This window comes from Halyomorpha halys, unplaced genomic scaffold (assembly GCF_000696795.3).
Source record: "Halyomorpha halys isolate HHAL.00 unplaced genomic scaffold, Hhal_1.1 Scaffold181.1, whole genome shotgun sequence".
In the NCBI taxonomy this organism is placed as follows: Eukaryota; Metazoa; Arthropoda; class Insecta; order Hemiptera; family Pentatomidae; genus Halyomorpha; species Halyomorpha halys.
In genome coordinates, this window is record NW_027114494.1 from 116,303 (window position 1) to 131,155 (window position 14,853).

At 31.9% G+C, this 14,853-nt stretch overlaps 1 protein-coding gene across 1 annotated transcript in view; it reads right to left on the reverse strand.

The window, feature by feature from the left end:
- The window catches only part of LOC106679174 (uncharacterized), a 24,132-nt gene extending 15,617 nt beyond the window's left edge, over positions 1 to 8,515 (reverse strand). Inside the window, exon 1 of the mRNA XM_014418174.2 lies at positions 8,436 to 8,515. The gene's annotated coding sequence lies outside the window, so the exon portion shown is untranslated. The remainder of the gene's footprint in view (positions 1 to 8,435) is intronic.
- Between the last annotated feature and the right edge of the window lie 6,338 nt (positions 8,516 to 14,853).

Consider the following 14,853-nt stretch of genomic DNA (forward strand, 5'->3'; position numbering starts at 1 on the left):
ATAATTTAAACAAAACCACTTCTTTCAGTGGCATTACAACGAATGAATTTCTCATCCTTTTATTACTAACAAATAATTACACGATCGAACAAGGAAATATATATATATAAAATATTAGAAGATATAAAACTATACGCACGAAATGGCCAGCAACAATTATTTTATTTTTCACACAGTATATCAAAACAATATAAGTATTTTTAGTAATTCCAAACTGTATCAGTTGTATAAAAAACTAAAACATCAGCTGAGATAAAAACTAAAACGATATCGCGAGAACTGAATCTTTCCACAAAACTTCGCTGAGGACAGCTAGAATCTTGCCGAGGAAGAAATTGCGCTATCTCTCAGTATATATCAGCAAATATCAATGTAGCACGTTTTGGATAAACAATGCTGTATGCGTAAAATTTTCCTGATATGAGTTAATGAATCTAAATGCATCATTAAATGTAAAATCGACAGTTTTTCCTTTTCATTTTAGATATTTTTACTCCCACTTACCTATATCCATATATAGTAAGGGAAAGTATTGAGATTGTGAAAAGTTTCACATGTTTTGAGTTTTTGACATAAATACTCGTTTGGAGGTCCCTTCCATATGTTTGTCAACAGGCTAGCTCAAAATCGAAAAGTCTTACGAAACTTAAATTACATACTACTGAGTAAATTTAGACATCGAATTTGAACAGTTGGCACAAATTACCGCCCATAAAATGAGCAGGCTATGCGACACATCACCCTCCAGTAGGGTTCGCCTTTTTCGAGTAATAATACAATAAGTGATATTTTATTTTAATTTTTTTTTAGATTAATATATTTTTATGAATGAAATGGAGATGATAAATTAACTTTATTATTATGTATCTTTGATGCGCGGTCTTGGGCTTAAGTCATTTTTTGAGCATTTGGAGATTATGTCGTATTGTAGCACCAAATCAGTGCTACCGGTCGGTAATAAGTCTTTATGCTTCAAATGGACTTACTACTTTATTTTTTTTATAAAAATATCAATAATTAGATTTTACATAATGTTTTGAACTTTATTTTTGCTCTCCTGAGAAGTTCATATTTTCGACTTAAGCCCATAAGGGATTAAATCGATCATAAGAGCGCGCATCAAAGTTATATAGGTCACTATAATGAAGGTAATTACTTACTAGTGACATCGCAAGAAGTACTGTGTCCAGGCCAAGTCTTGGATGAGCCCCTAGTCTCAGGGGGATGGGTCAGTAGGTCACCTCAAATCTTCAAGTAATGTTTCTTCTTTTTTTTATTACTTAATTGTTGTTATTCCTATGAAAAAATCGAATATAGAGAATCGATGTTCCTCTTTGCCTCTCCATTGCTACACTTCTGCTACCTGCTTTTTAAATAATAAAGTATTTTAATGAAAACAGTTTCTTGTTTTAAATAATAATTCGATAAAATTAAAGAAAAAAAAAACTTACTGTATAACTTTATTTCAATCTCGTCTCCTTTGCTGAATATCCTCCAATTTCCCCGGTTTGGTTTGAGTTCAGAATGTCAGCTACAATCGTGCGAATGAAGGTAACACTTATATGGAATGTATAGAAAGGGAAGTATTCATGTAAAATTTTTCAAATTTAATTTTCTCATTAATACCATAAATAATTATTAGATTTATTTTTTATTAATATAGTTGTTTGAGAGTGGTTTAGTTTCTTTTTAAAACAATTTTGATCCTTTTTCTCTCAACTTTATTCTTTTTTAACATCCGACGTTTCGTAGTAGGTTCTGTTTGGAGTTTATAAATTAACATAAAAGTGGTTAATAAAAGTTTTAAATTTAGGAAATAATTTAATAGAAGAATTTATTGGGACAAAGCCAATTAGCCGGCATTTAAGAATTTTAAAGAAAAAAAAAAAATGAAAAGAAAATAAGGAATCCTTGAGAATGACCTGAGAGGTCGAAACGTCGGATGTTAAAAAAGAATAAAGCTGAGAGAAAAAGGATCAAAATTGTTTTAAAAATAAACCATAAATAATGTTTTGTTCTATTATACACAAAATAACAAACCGATCGATATATAATAACTAGGGATAGGATTTTTGTTTTCACATATTTTTACCTCACCATGATATCTGCGATTCCTTACTAACTAAAGATGTTTCAACACATTTCTGGTCAAAAAGAGCCATTTTTATTTTACATATTTTTAAATATTTGGCCTTTTTTACATATTTTCTGAAATATTTGTTCTTTTTAACATATTTTTAGGCTTTCTGTCCTGAATCACATATTTCCTTAAATTATTTGTTCAATTTTAAATACATTTTTCGCAGCAACTACATAAAATTCAAGAGAACGCAAGATACTTAAAGGTGAAATTTATCATTTATCATAAATAGTGCGTAAAAATTCTATGTCTTCATCTTTGAACACAAATTAAATGCAGTGGCAATAATAAATTTTCACACAGAATTACATTGAGAATTCCCCAGAATCAATTAAAAAGAGCAAAGGTATTATTCCTGTGGCATTTTTTTATACTATGTATTTATATTTGTGCTGGGCATTTGTCAAGGCAGACATTCCTATCTACAAAATTCGCGATCCGGACTTAAAAACCTTTCTTGAGAAATACACATGCCGAGTAATCCCAAATGAAAGCACTTTAAGAAAAAATTATTTGAAAATTATATACGAGGAGACTTTAACGGAAATTCGGAAAGCAATTTCGGATGGGTCGATTTAGATTTCTGTGGACGAGAGTACGGATATGGAAGGGCGTTGGCATCGTTGGCAGGCTAAGTGTTGAGGCACCTTCAAAATCCTATTTGCTGGATTGTGAAATCCTCGAAAAATGTAACCATGAAAGGATTGCAAGACTAGATACCAATCTATGACTGTTCTTTGGCCTACGGGCATCACTCATGATAAAGTTTTGTTGTTTTTGTCAGACGCGGCACCTTACATGGATAAAGCGGGTAATGCCATTAAAGTTCTTTATCCTAAGGCAGTTCATTTGACCTGTCTGGTACTCACAATTCATGTCTAAATGTAGACAAGCTTGTGTGCACTGTAAAAAAAAAGTTTTTGAAGGCTCCCAGTCGTATTACTATTTTTAAAGAAACACATCCTGACTTAGCTTTACCACCGGAACATGATGAGGCAGCTGGCTTGATGGAGCCCAATATTATTGTTTAAATTTTGAAAAATAATATCAAAACTTAATGTTGACGCCACTGCAGTAGAGAAAGCGAACAACTTGTTAACAGTTAACTCAATAAAGACTGATTTGGCATAAGTGCAAACGTGGTATTTTTATCCAACACAATTACAAAATTAGAAGAAAAGGACCTTCCACTGACACAAAATTTAAAGACTGTGAACGAAGCAATAGAAAGACTGGAAAATATAGGTGGTGAAAACGGAGAAGTCATAAAGAAAAAAGTACAGGACGTGTTAAAAAAAAAATTCAGGATATAAAATCATTGAGTCCCTCTCTCCTCGGACCAAATGATGACACAACCGCCCGGGTGATGCAGAATATCGAACTAGATGCAATGGAAATAGCTTCATTTAAGTATGCCCCTATAACATCAGTAGATGTTGAAAGATCTTTTAGCCGATACAAGTCCAATCTGCGGTCAAACCGGCGAAGATTTTTAATTGAAAATTTAAAAATGCATTTAATCTGCAATAATTTTTTAACCGACCTTGCTGAATAATTGATTTCTTCCAAAGTTTTAAATATTTTTCTGAAGTTTTTTTTCTTTTTAATAAGGATTATTCTTTATTTCCATTTATAATTTGTTTATAATTCATTCTGAGTAATTATTAATCAATTAGTTTAATTACAATTACTAATTAATGTTGTGTTATTGAACAAATATGTTTTCTCTCAGTTCATTTTTTTGTACATATTTTAATATAATTTATTTAAAATATTATTCATATAATATATAATAAATACATATTTATGTAAATTTTTTTAAGTTATAAAGTTACTGATTAATTAGTAATTTATATTGTTGAATAATACAAAATTTATAAATACATATTATTAACATATTTTTTTAAATATTTGACAATTTATTAGCATATATTTATGTACATATTTCAGGTTTTTTAGCACATAAAAATCCTATCCCTAATAATAACTATAAATACATGCAGAGCAAAATATACGATGACAATTTCTGAACCTAAGTAAAATTTTTTTTTTCTCTTACGGCGCATTATAAAGAATTCTCGGACTCATTTCTAATATCTTTTCAGTTCGTATCGCCAAAAAAACTTTCATTGAAATGTGTGATCTCACCTGTCTTGTCTCCTCTTGTAAGCGGATGTGCGTGGATAAATTATTAGATGAGCATATCGATATATTAACAACTAAATCTTATAATTAATAAAAATTATATTGATCATTTTCATCATTGCAAAAGACCACGAAGACAATAAACAATTTAAGTCGTGAAATAATGTAAATGAAAACATAAAATTTGCAATAGAAGAAGCAAATAATAACATAATGTGATGTCGGTAGTCCGAACATTCCAGCAATCCAAAATTCAGGAATCCGAACTTCGTGAGTCTGAACACTCCAGTAATCCGAACTGGTATAAAAAAAGTAGCTTTTTATGAGAAAACTTAGCTGGGAACAATATTAGTTTTTTTAAAAATAAAAGTGAACAAGTGTAAAGGCCATTATTGACTTCCCGATCTATCGGCATGTTATTGTAATCACCATGAAAATCTAAACTGGAAATTTTTAGTATTGATAATATATTTTGTTGGAATGAGAAAGACAATATTATCATATAACATAATATCTATTGTATAAATCATTTGATTGTGTAAAACTAATTTAATTAATATTAGAAATAAGTATATTACAAATTTTGTTGGTAAATTCATTTTTTTATAATGTAATAAATAAATGCATACAAAGAGAATATTTATTTTTATAATACTTTTTCCCTTAAAAATGAACAGTGTTATAGTTTTAACAAAATGAATCATCACTTAGCATTACTGGCGATGTGAAAGAATTTTTTTTTTTAATTTTGGACTCCCTGGGGATCAAACACCATCCATCACCTGCATGGGAATTAGCTCGGAGATTATTCTTTGTTTTATTTATTCATTAAATTATTTTATTTTATTAATACTATTTTTTTGTGTATTTTTTATAAACTTATTTATCCATTCAAGTGTTTCCTGTAACCGGTTTTTTTATATTATTTTTTTTTAATCTGTGTTAGTCTTATTCTCGTAAAATGTATCTATTTGTTTGTTCTTGGTAAACTGATCTACTGCTGTGACTATGAATGATGGTCTGATCTCACATTACCGTCTAATATTGAATTTGTTTAGCGGGTCACTGAAGAGGATCTAGGAGGGTGAATTCCGGAGAGCGAATTTGTTGATCGGGTAAATTGAATAATTGTGAAAGGGTGAAATTGGAGGAGCAGAAATGAGAAAGAAAAATAGGAATGAACGAAACATTTGTATTTGTCGTACAGACCGAAATGGATTGTAAAAGGAACCTGTAGGGGTGAAAAAAATTATTTATTATATCCTATTATTGTATCTCTTTTTTTTCTGATTATACCCCATGTATGTGTAATGTATATATGTCCGATTGATAAGTATGCTGTGTGAGATAGCAACCTGATGTATTATGTAGTAGGCAGCATAGATAAATAAAGTATTTCTCTCTCTCTTTCAAACTTCAAACTGTTAAATTTCCAATAAAATTTGTAAAGAAAATTAAATCATTAAAAAAATTTATGTACATTCTTATTGTTAATTTTTGCTAAGAAACACCTCCCCCCCCCCCACAGTTAGTTGAAATTACGGAGATTACACTATATATAAGAATCGATATTTGTTTGTTGGTACTACATGCGCTGCCGTACCGTTCATCCGGGTGTGATGTGTCTGCTAAATGTTGAGCATTTTGTCGGGAAGGTTATAGGCTGTTCCGATTTCTCTGCTAAAATAAAAACTTATCAATAATACAAATATACATTTTCTTCATGGTTATTATATGTGTCAATTATGTTATTATAATATGTGTCAATTATGTTATTATTATATGTGTCAATTATGTTATTATTATGTGTCAATTATGTTATTATATGTGTCAATTATATTATTATTATATGTGTCAATTATGTTATTATATCCCAATCAACCTGTCTCTTTCTCAAGAATAAGGAAAAAATATTACTGATTCTATTAATTCATTTTTTATTCATTAAAAATTTTAAAAAAATAAAAAATGAGGATTTCAGTTAAGTAGGTAAAAAACAATTGTTTATGAAAAAGCTAATGATGTTGGCTTATAACGCTTCTGAAATCTTTGAATACCGTTTTTCAAAGGAATTAAAAATTAGGAATTTTCCTCCTTTGTTTATTTGAAGGTTTTTTTCTGAAAAACTGAATGTCTGATTTTTTAACTTACATTAGCGAAATTTAGATTTAATGGGTCTATAACGGCGAACTAGTAGTTTCAAATAAAGAAAAACGTTTTAAACATTTTAGTTTATATCTTGGGTTCTAATTTGTTTAATCCGGTTTATGGTCCTTGGTGCAACGATAAAGCCCTCAAGTTTCGTGAAGTCATTTTGGAATTTATGTATATTTTATATGTATTTCATCGCTATAAACTAAATAGCAATAATAAGCAATTAATTCAGTCATTAATCCAGTGTATAAATAACTAAATATATTAATTTATATGAACTTTTAATTATATTTAATTAATAACAACTATCTACATCACTAAATCTAGGGTCTGCTAATATATTTAAATTAGATATTAAAATTAAATATAAACTCATCGGACAAAAAAAAATATATAAAAATTGCAGTAACATAATATTGAGTTACTATTCAAATAAAGCAAAATATCAAATATTAAATATGATAAAAAATTTAATTACCATATTGATTGAACTACCTGTTAAAAATACAATGTAATTTCGGTTAACCGAAAAAAAAAAAAAGTTACTGTTTTGATAAAACTTAGCAATAACATTTTTGTTTTCAAATAGATGTGCAAATGTTTGAAGGGCATATTAACTTCTCCTTCTATAAGCAAGTTATTGTATTCACCGTGAGAATCGAAAATGTTTACAGTCGATATCGGGTAATCTAATTTCTATAAAAGTGTTAATAATATATTTTGTCGGAATCAAATGCATAATATCTATAATTGTATTAATCATTTCATTTTGTAAAACAAATTTAATTAATAGTAGAAATATGAATAGTACAAATTTGGTCGGTCATTTTGTTTTATCTAATTTTAAGTAAATGCCAATCGATACAAAGAGTTTTTTTTTTTATTTATACTTTTTTTTTTCATTTATAAATGAACAGTCTTACAATTTTAATGAATTAAATCATCACTGAGTAATATTACTGGGAATGTAAAAGAAAAAAAAAATAACTTTAATCTTCAATTTTCTATAAAATATATAACAAAAAAAATAAAATAAAACTATTTATTAAATAAATCCAAAATTAGTATCCAATTCTGTCACAACACTTTATTTCTCACTAGTCTAACGTTTCGGCCATTCTAGCCATCTCCAAGGACATCTTCAATATAAAACTCCTCCTCACATTAATTTACAATTTCTATTGCAGGCTATTCTGCCCAAGTCATTTTCTTTATTCTAAGTTCAAAACCTATCCATTTAAAATTTAAAAACATTAACATTTTTCTCTATAAAATTATCAACAATATAAAATACACCACTATATAACAAACCATTTATCTTTTATTATATATGGTGGTGTATTTTATATTGTTGATAATTTTATAGAGAAAAATAAATGTTAATGTTTTTAAATGGATAGGTTTTGAACTTAGAATAAAGAAAATGACCTGGGCAGAATAGCCTGCAATCGAAATTGTAAATTAATGTGAGGAGGAGTTTTGTATTGAAGATGTCCTTGGAGATGGCTAGAATGGCCGAAACGTTGGACTAGTGAGAAATAAAGTGTTGAGACAGAATTGGATACTAATTTTTGATTTATTTAATAAATAATTACCTTGTCTCAAAAAATTTTATTTTTTTTAAAATAAAACTAGTTATGTACATTCATATTGTTGAAATTTGTAAAGCATTTTTGCTAATACTTAATATAATCCGAACACCCCTGCAGCAATTAGTTTAGATTACCGAGGTTAAACACAATAAAACAATTTTTTCTTCATAGGATCATCAACATTTAAATAATATTATTGCTTCATTAATGTGTTCTTTTCATATTGATCCCTTCATAACGGAATCCTCTATATAATATAACGAACGAAATCATCTTCCCTGCGAGTTAGGGGCGGTCAGCCTTCTGTTTCTGAACCAAGATTTGCCGTCTTCATGCCGAAGACAAAGCTAAGAGGAAAAAATATTAAGAGAGAATAAATTCGATTGAAGGTGGAAGACACTTACTGCTTGAATGAAGTATCTAGGCAGCGCAGGTATCTTGAAGTATCTAGGCAGCGCAGGTATCTTGAAGTATCTAGGCAGCGCAGGTATCTTGAAGTATCTAGGGAGCGCAGGTATCTTGAAGTACCTAGGTAGCGGCAGTGTTAAACGGAGCAAGATCGGAAGGAGCCTATAAATATTAAGATCTACATCGTTAGTAATAACATTCGACCCCGAGATAGTGAATTGGCAACCGCCGCTAAATCTTAATTATCTATCCTTATGTTTCAATGATAATGGGCCGTTAATATTGCCATGTTTTGTCTACTATCATGCTGCATATGCAAGATATCTGTCTACATAGGTAAATAGATTTCCTGCATAATATACATCTATTTTTATATCTATATACAAAAAAACAACAGTTCTAAAAAACTGAAAGATAAAAAAAGTTCATAAAGCGAACGAACAAACTGAGTCAGATAAGAAGATGGTCTAGGGTCCGTTCAGCAAAAATACTAAAATATACAAAACTTATTTATTTGTGCCGACGTTTCGACCAGAATTGCATGTTTTCATAAAGGCCGAAAAACAAAAGGAGATTACAACCTTAATTCAGAGACCATAAAAATAAAATTTTCTTCACAAACGCCTGACCCACAATTTAGTACAACAAATGTTTTGCTCTTATGCCAGTCCAACTTCCTTTTACCAAAATATATCAACAATTAACTCTCTTAAACGTATTACTGTATCTATTTTTTAAAATTTTATTTATTGATATTTACAACTGTATAAAAAAATACAACCAGTAAATTTGATCATAATGAAATAATGATATGATACAGGATGTAGAGAAACTACCCAGTAGTAGAACTCTAAAAACAGTTTACAATATAAGGTCACGAGGCCATCTTCTTTTCAGGCGCCTCGGAGGATTGCCAGGAATGGAAGAGGAAGCAAGGTTAGAGATTAGTGGGTTTGGGTGGTTAGGGAGTTCCTGTGTGAGGATTCCAGGTTAGTCGTATAACTGTATCTAAACCTTAATTATAAACTCTCGTCCTATTTTTCAAAATTCAAGAAATCTTTGCTTAATTTAAAAATCCGCGAAACTATACAACTTTCTCTAATATAACATCTCTTCCAATTTGGGTGAGACCTATTTTAAAAATGTTTCCACGTTAATTCAACACAATCCGTTTAGACAATATACTGCAACTCATCAGTACAGATCATTCAACAACCACTAACAAGTAAAATTTATCCAAAAGGTCAATATTTCTCCTATTTATATTCCATCAAACGTACTTAACATTCTAAGCTTAAACTCTAATTTGTCAGTAGTCAATTCTTCACTAAAAATCAAAGCCAAATTTGTTACTGATTTCTAATACATTTATAATGTTCTCATCATCTGTAATCTTGTCATCATTTATAATGTTCTCATCATTTATAATGTTCTCATCATTTGTAATGCTCTCATCATTTATAGTGCTCTCATCATTTGTAATGTTCTCATCATTTATAATGTTCCCATCATTTGTAATGTTCTCATCATTTGAAATGCTCTCAACATTTATAGTGGTCTCATCATTTATAATGTTCCCATCATTTGTAATGTTCTCATCATTTGAAATGCTCTCAACATTTATAGTGGTCTCATCATTTGTAATGCTCTCATCATTTGTAATGTTCTCATCATTTGAAATGCTCTCATCATTTATAGTGCTCTCATCATTTGTAATGTTCTCATCATTTATAAAGACCCCCTTTTCACCATTTCAACGATAGTGATAGCAATGAGTTTTGGTGTATTTCTATTTGCAATAATATTTTAATTATTAATTAATTATTAACACCCTCCACGCTTTTATTCCAATTTTTCTCCCCAATTCTTTAAAGAACTTTCTTTCATCTGATTCATTCTTAGATCCCAGTATTAAATTATTATCACAAAGGTAACAAGACTGTTCTGACTAAAATGACAACTCTATCTGACCCGATCCACAAACGTACTCAAATCCCGAAACCCTACTTCTTCACCTAAAACCATGATAAACAAACATCTTCAAGATCTCTTCAATTTTTTTTTTTTTAAATATTTATTTATTGCTATTTACAACTGTGCATTATAATACATTTAGTAAATCTGATCTAAGTTAAATTGGAGTGTTACAGGCGTGTAGAGAAACTACCCATTGGTAGCACTCTAATGACATTTTACATTAGCTAGTCTCATGACCATCTTCTTTTCAGGCGCCTCAGAGTATTGTCAGGAATGGAAGAGGATGCAAGATTAGAAACTAGGGGGTTTGAGTGGTTAGAGAGTTTATAATAGAAGGAGTGATATCTGGTTCGGGCTAGATCGGTACATAGGGAACATTAAGGTCTTTTGTATGGTTTTATTTGTGAGGTGATGAGAAGTAAGGAGCATTGAGGATTTTACGAAGGATTTTGGATTGTAAGGATTGAATACGAGAGGAATTCGAAGGTTTAGTGAGGCCCCAAAGCTCAACTCCATATGTCCAGATTGGCCTTATTACAGTCATGTAGATCAGTATTTTGTAATGTGTTGGAAGTTTAGACCGTTTGTCTAGTAAGTGCTGTAATAGTCGAAATCGACGTGCAGTTTCCTGTCTTTTCAGTCTGGTGTGAGGATTCCAGGTTAATCGCTTGTCCAAATGTAGTCCAAGGTAGCGGACCTGTTCGACAGGGGTAAGAGTAACATCATTAAATGAAACTGTAGGGCAGTCAGTAGGTTTACGACAAAGGGTAAAGGTGATTTGGTGGGATTTGTTGGAATCTCTTCAATTTAAAACAACAAAACTATGCTACATACAAAAACCTCATTTCATACAATTCTGTTGCTTCTCGTTTTTATGGCCTTTCCAAAATTCACAAACCAAATACCCCCCTCCGTCCTATCACTTCTAATATCAGTTCCCCCTCTTCTAAACTCAGTAAATTCCTACTCCCCTGTTTACAAGCTCTTAGTGATAACAATCCATATGGCATTCACAACTCTTTTCACCTCCACGATCAATTATTAGCCTTCACCATTCGGGACCACTTCCTTCGATGGTGAAAGTTTATTTACTAATATTCCAAAAGATAAAGCTTTCCTTTTAGTAGAAATCAACTGGTTCGCCATTCTACACCTTACCCCTCTTCTTACGCCAAATCTCTCCTACTTTGTTGTGGATCCGGTCAACCTTATCTTCCATGATCAATTTTTTAAACAAAGTTCAGGTCTAGCCATGGGCAATCCTCTAGCCCCCAACCTTTCCAACAATCTTCTTAATGATCTTGATCATATTGAACGCGGGGGTGGTGGACACAAATAAAATGTTTTTACTGCTATTGCTGTTTTATTGTTACGGTTAAATAGCATAAAATGTTCTTACTGTAGTGAAAACCAAGAACGCAAACACATAACTAGCTTGATGGCAACCACCGACTGTTACAAAACCGTTGCAAACGGTACAAACGATATATTCACAGTTAGCCACAGAGGAACGTGTACATAATAAAAAATGAATTATTATATCTCACTTTAACAGTTAACTCCATAATGGTACACCTTTATCAAAAATATGTTGACGACCTCCTTTTAATCGTAAAGCCTGATAAAATTACCGATATCCTATTCGCCTTAACTCCTACTGTTCCGGGTAACCTACGGCAACCGAAAGGTTCAATTGGAAAGGCTGCCATAATCTAGGCAATACTAGCGCCATGGTCTGAATTGAATTGAGGGGGCTCCCATCAGATAGCTCAGATTTCGAAACATGGAAGTGATCTTGAGAAATAGCGAATTATATAAAAAATGGACGAAAAATTCGGTAACAGAATCTTGAACTATACAAATGACCCTAAATTTCAAATTCTTAAAAAAGTAAAAGTTGAAAGTTATTGATAGGGTGCTGTATAAAAGGTTGTTAACAATAGGGTGGTGTAGAAAAAGTTGTTATCAATAGGGTGGTGTAGAAAAAGTTTTTATCAATAGGGTGGTGTATAAAAAGTTGTTATCAATAGGGTGGTGTAGAAAAAGTTATTATCAACATGTGGTGTTTAAAAGTTTATATTTTATTTCCTTAAAATGAAACCAAATCAATATTTAAAAAATAGCCCATTGTGATCGAGTGCTGTAAACATATTTCGGCCGGTGCTCCTCCGTGTACCTCCTGGGTCAGCCTTCGAAAAACCCTTCCACCGCAATCTGGAATTGTGTAAAATTATTACATATTTCCATTAGAAGAAATAATAATAAACGATAATCTGGTGGAGGAACTTCTTGGCGCGGCAGGATTCGCAGGTTATATACATTCTTAGCGGATTAATGGAATATATTTTCAAAGCTGACCAACCTACTGCTCTTTTTCCCTTTCCCTACAGTATGGGCTGGAAGGACGATGGCGGCTATTGTTGAAATGTATTTCGTGATTGACCCACAGAACGAACCTCGACCATCACACTCCGATAGAATAGGTTGATAACCTGCCATAAACGGGCAGGTATGTGAATGGTAACCTTCCATTCCCGTTAAAATTAAGTTAATTTCTCATGTTGCCGCTTTCATATATTTTTAAAAATAATATTGTCTTAATATTACAAATATTTCGTTAGAAATCATGTTTCTTTAAATGAAACTGATAAACACTGATGTGTTGGAGCTTCCTCATAAGTAACTTGAGCGGCATTCAAATAAGTATGGGCGGCCTCTTGGAGTTTCCTCACAAGTAATAGTGGCATTTGAAGAAGTATGGGCCGCTTTTAGAGCTTCTTACGTGACAGTTGAAGAAGTATGGGCGGCCTGTTGCAGCTTCTTCAGAAGTAACTGCGCCACTTCCACCTTAAAACTCAAATTTTGATTCGAGTCCAATTGTTTTATTTGAGGTAACAAATTTTTAAAAAATAAAAGATCGGGATGGTTGTTGTGAAGAGCCGCAGATGACACTTCCGAGGTGCTTCAGATATTGCCGGTCCACCTCATCGTCTCCACCGTAACATTTTTTTTTTCTTTTCGATGGTATGACCGGTGTGATTTGATCCTGAGAATCGACTTGCTACCTCTTTCGGAAAACTGAGTGTACCTCCATTCGAACTCTCAGGCTCACTAGTTCTACTGAACGTCAACTCTTCACCGCCCCCCTCCGTTCTCCTCACTAGGGAGCTGCTGTCCAAAAATGACCAGCCTATTTTAAGCTTGACCTCCTTCAGCCCAGGAAGGTGTTGATTTAAGTTTACGCTTTTACATCATTTAGTTAATTCGAAGGTTTTGCCACTTGTTTTTAGCCTTGACATCTGAAACAAAAGCATCAATTTTGATAAATGTAAGAGAATAAATTTTAAAATAAATATTATTCTTGTGGGTTATTTATTATTTTTTATAATATAATAGCCATGCGCGTTGGGGCCTGGGTCCCAGTGTGCCTGGTTCAAAACATTGTTCGATTTCCATAAATTTATCTCTAGGTGGTTTCCAGAAATGAATCTTGATACTTGGCCTGTGGTTAGAAGCAACAACATTGGTTGGTCAACACCAGTGGTCCCCAACCTTTTTTTTTTTTTGTGGCAGAACCATCTTGGTAGGTCTGGAAATTCAAAAAATAAACTCACCGAGACTACCAGTCAATAGCAAGATGAATATAATTTATAAAATAAACATAACTTAAAGCGTAAAAAATACATACGTAAAAATCATTTTTTAGAAATTATAATTAATGTTACTATTAATTTTTTTGCAATGAATGCTGCACCTTTTATTTGAAATTTAATTTTTAAAAAAGTTTACTGAGACTTGAACTCGGGATCTCTTCCTGTCGTAGGGCGCAGGGCGTTGACTGAAGTTCATCGAATTCGTCTTCGATAAGCAGTAAATATAGTTTAGACTTTGCCGCCATCTCCCATTGTGGGCCGAGCAGTGAATATGGTGTGTAGCCTTTGCCGCCGATAAACTTAATATCAAAATATAATTAGTAAGCACTCAAGATGCACACTTAGTCACAAAGAAAACTTACGGCACAAGCAGTTCGTTAGGATATCGCTTGTCGAAGCTATCACCTCGGTAGCTCAAATAGAACTGAACTAAAGTTCGGACCATCCACCCCCTCATATAGGCAAAATGAAGGAATGTTCTAGAATCGTTTAGTGTAGAACAATTGAGAAGCAATTATCTTTTGTTGCTCCGCCAGTGTGTGTCTTTGATATTTGCCGCCTCACTCTTGATTCTGTGATAAGACTCTATGATGAGTAAGTAGTGCAATATATTTTTTTTAATTGGGTTTTACAAAATGTCTCGAGGGCCGGATCAAATCTTACAGCAGGCCAGTATCAGTTACTAGTACTAGCATAATTATACATAGCATAGTAATAGCAGTTATACATATTATAGTAATAGCAGTTATACATAGCATAGTAATAGCAGTTATACATAGCATAG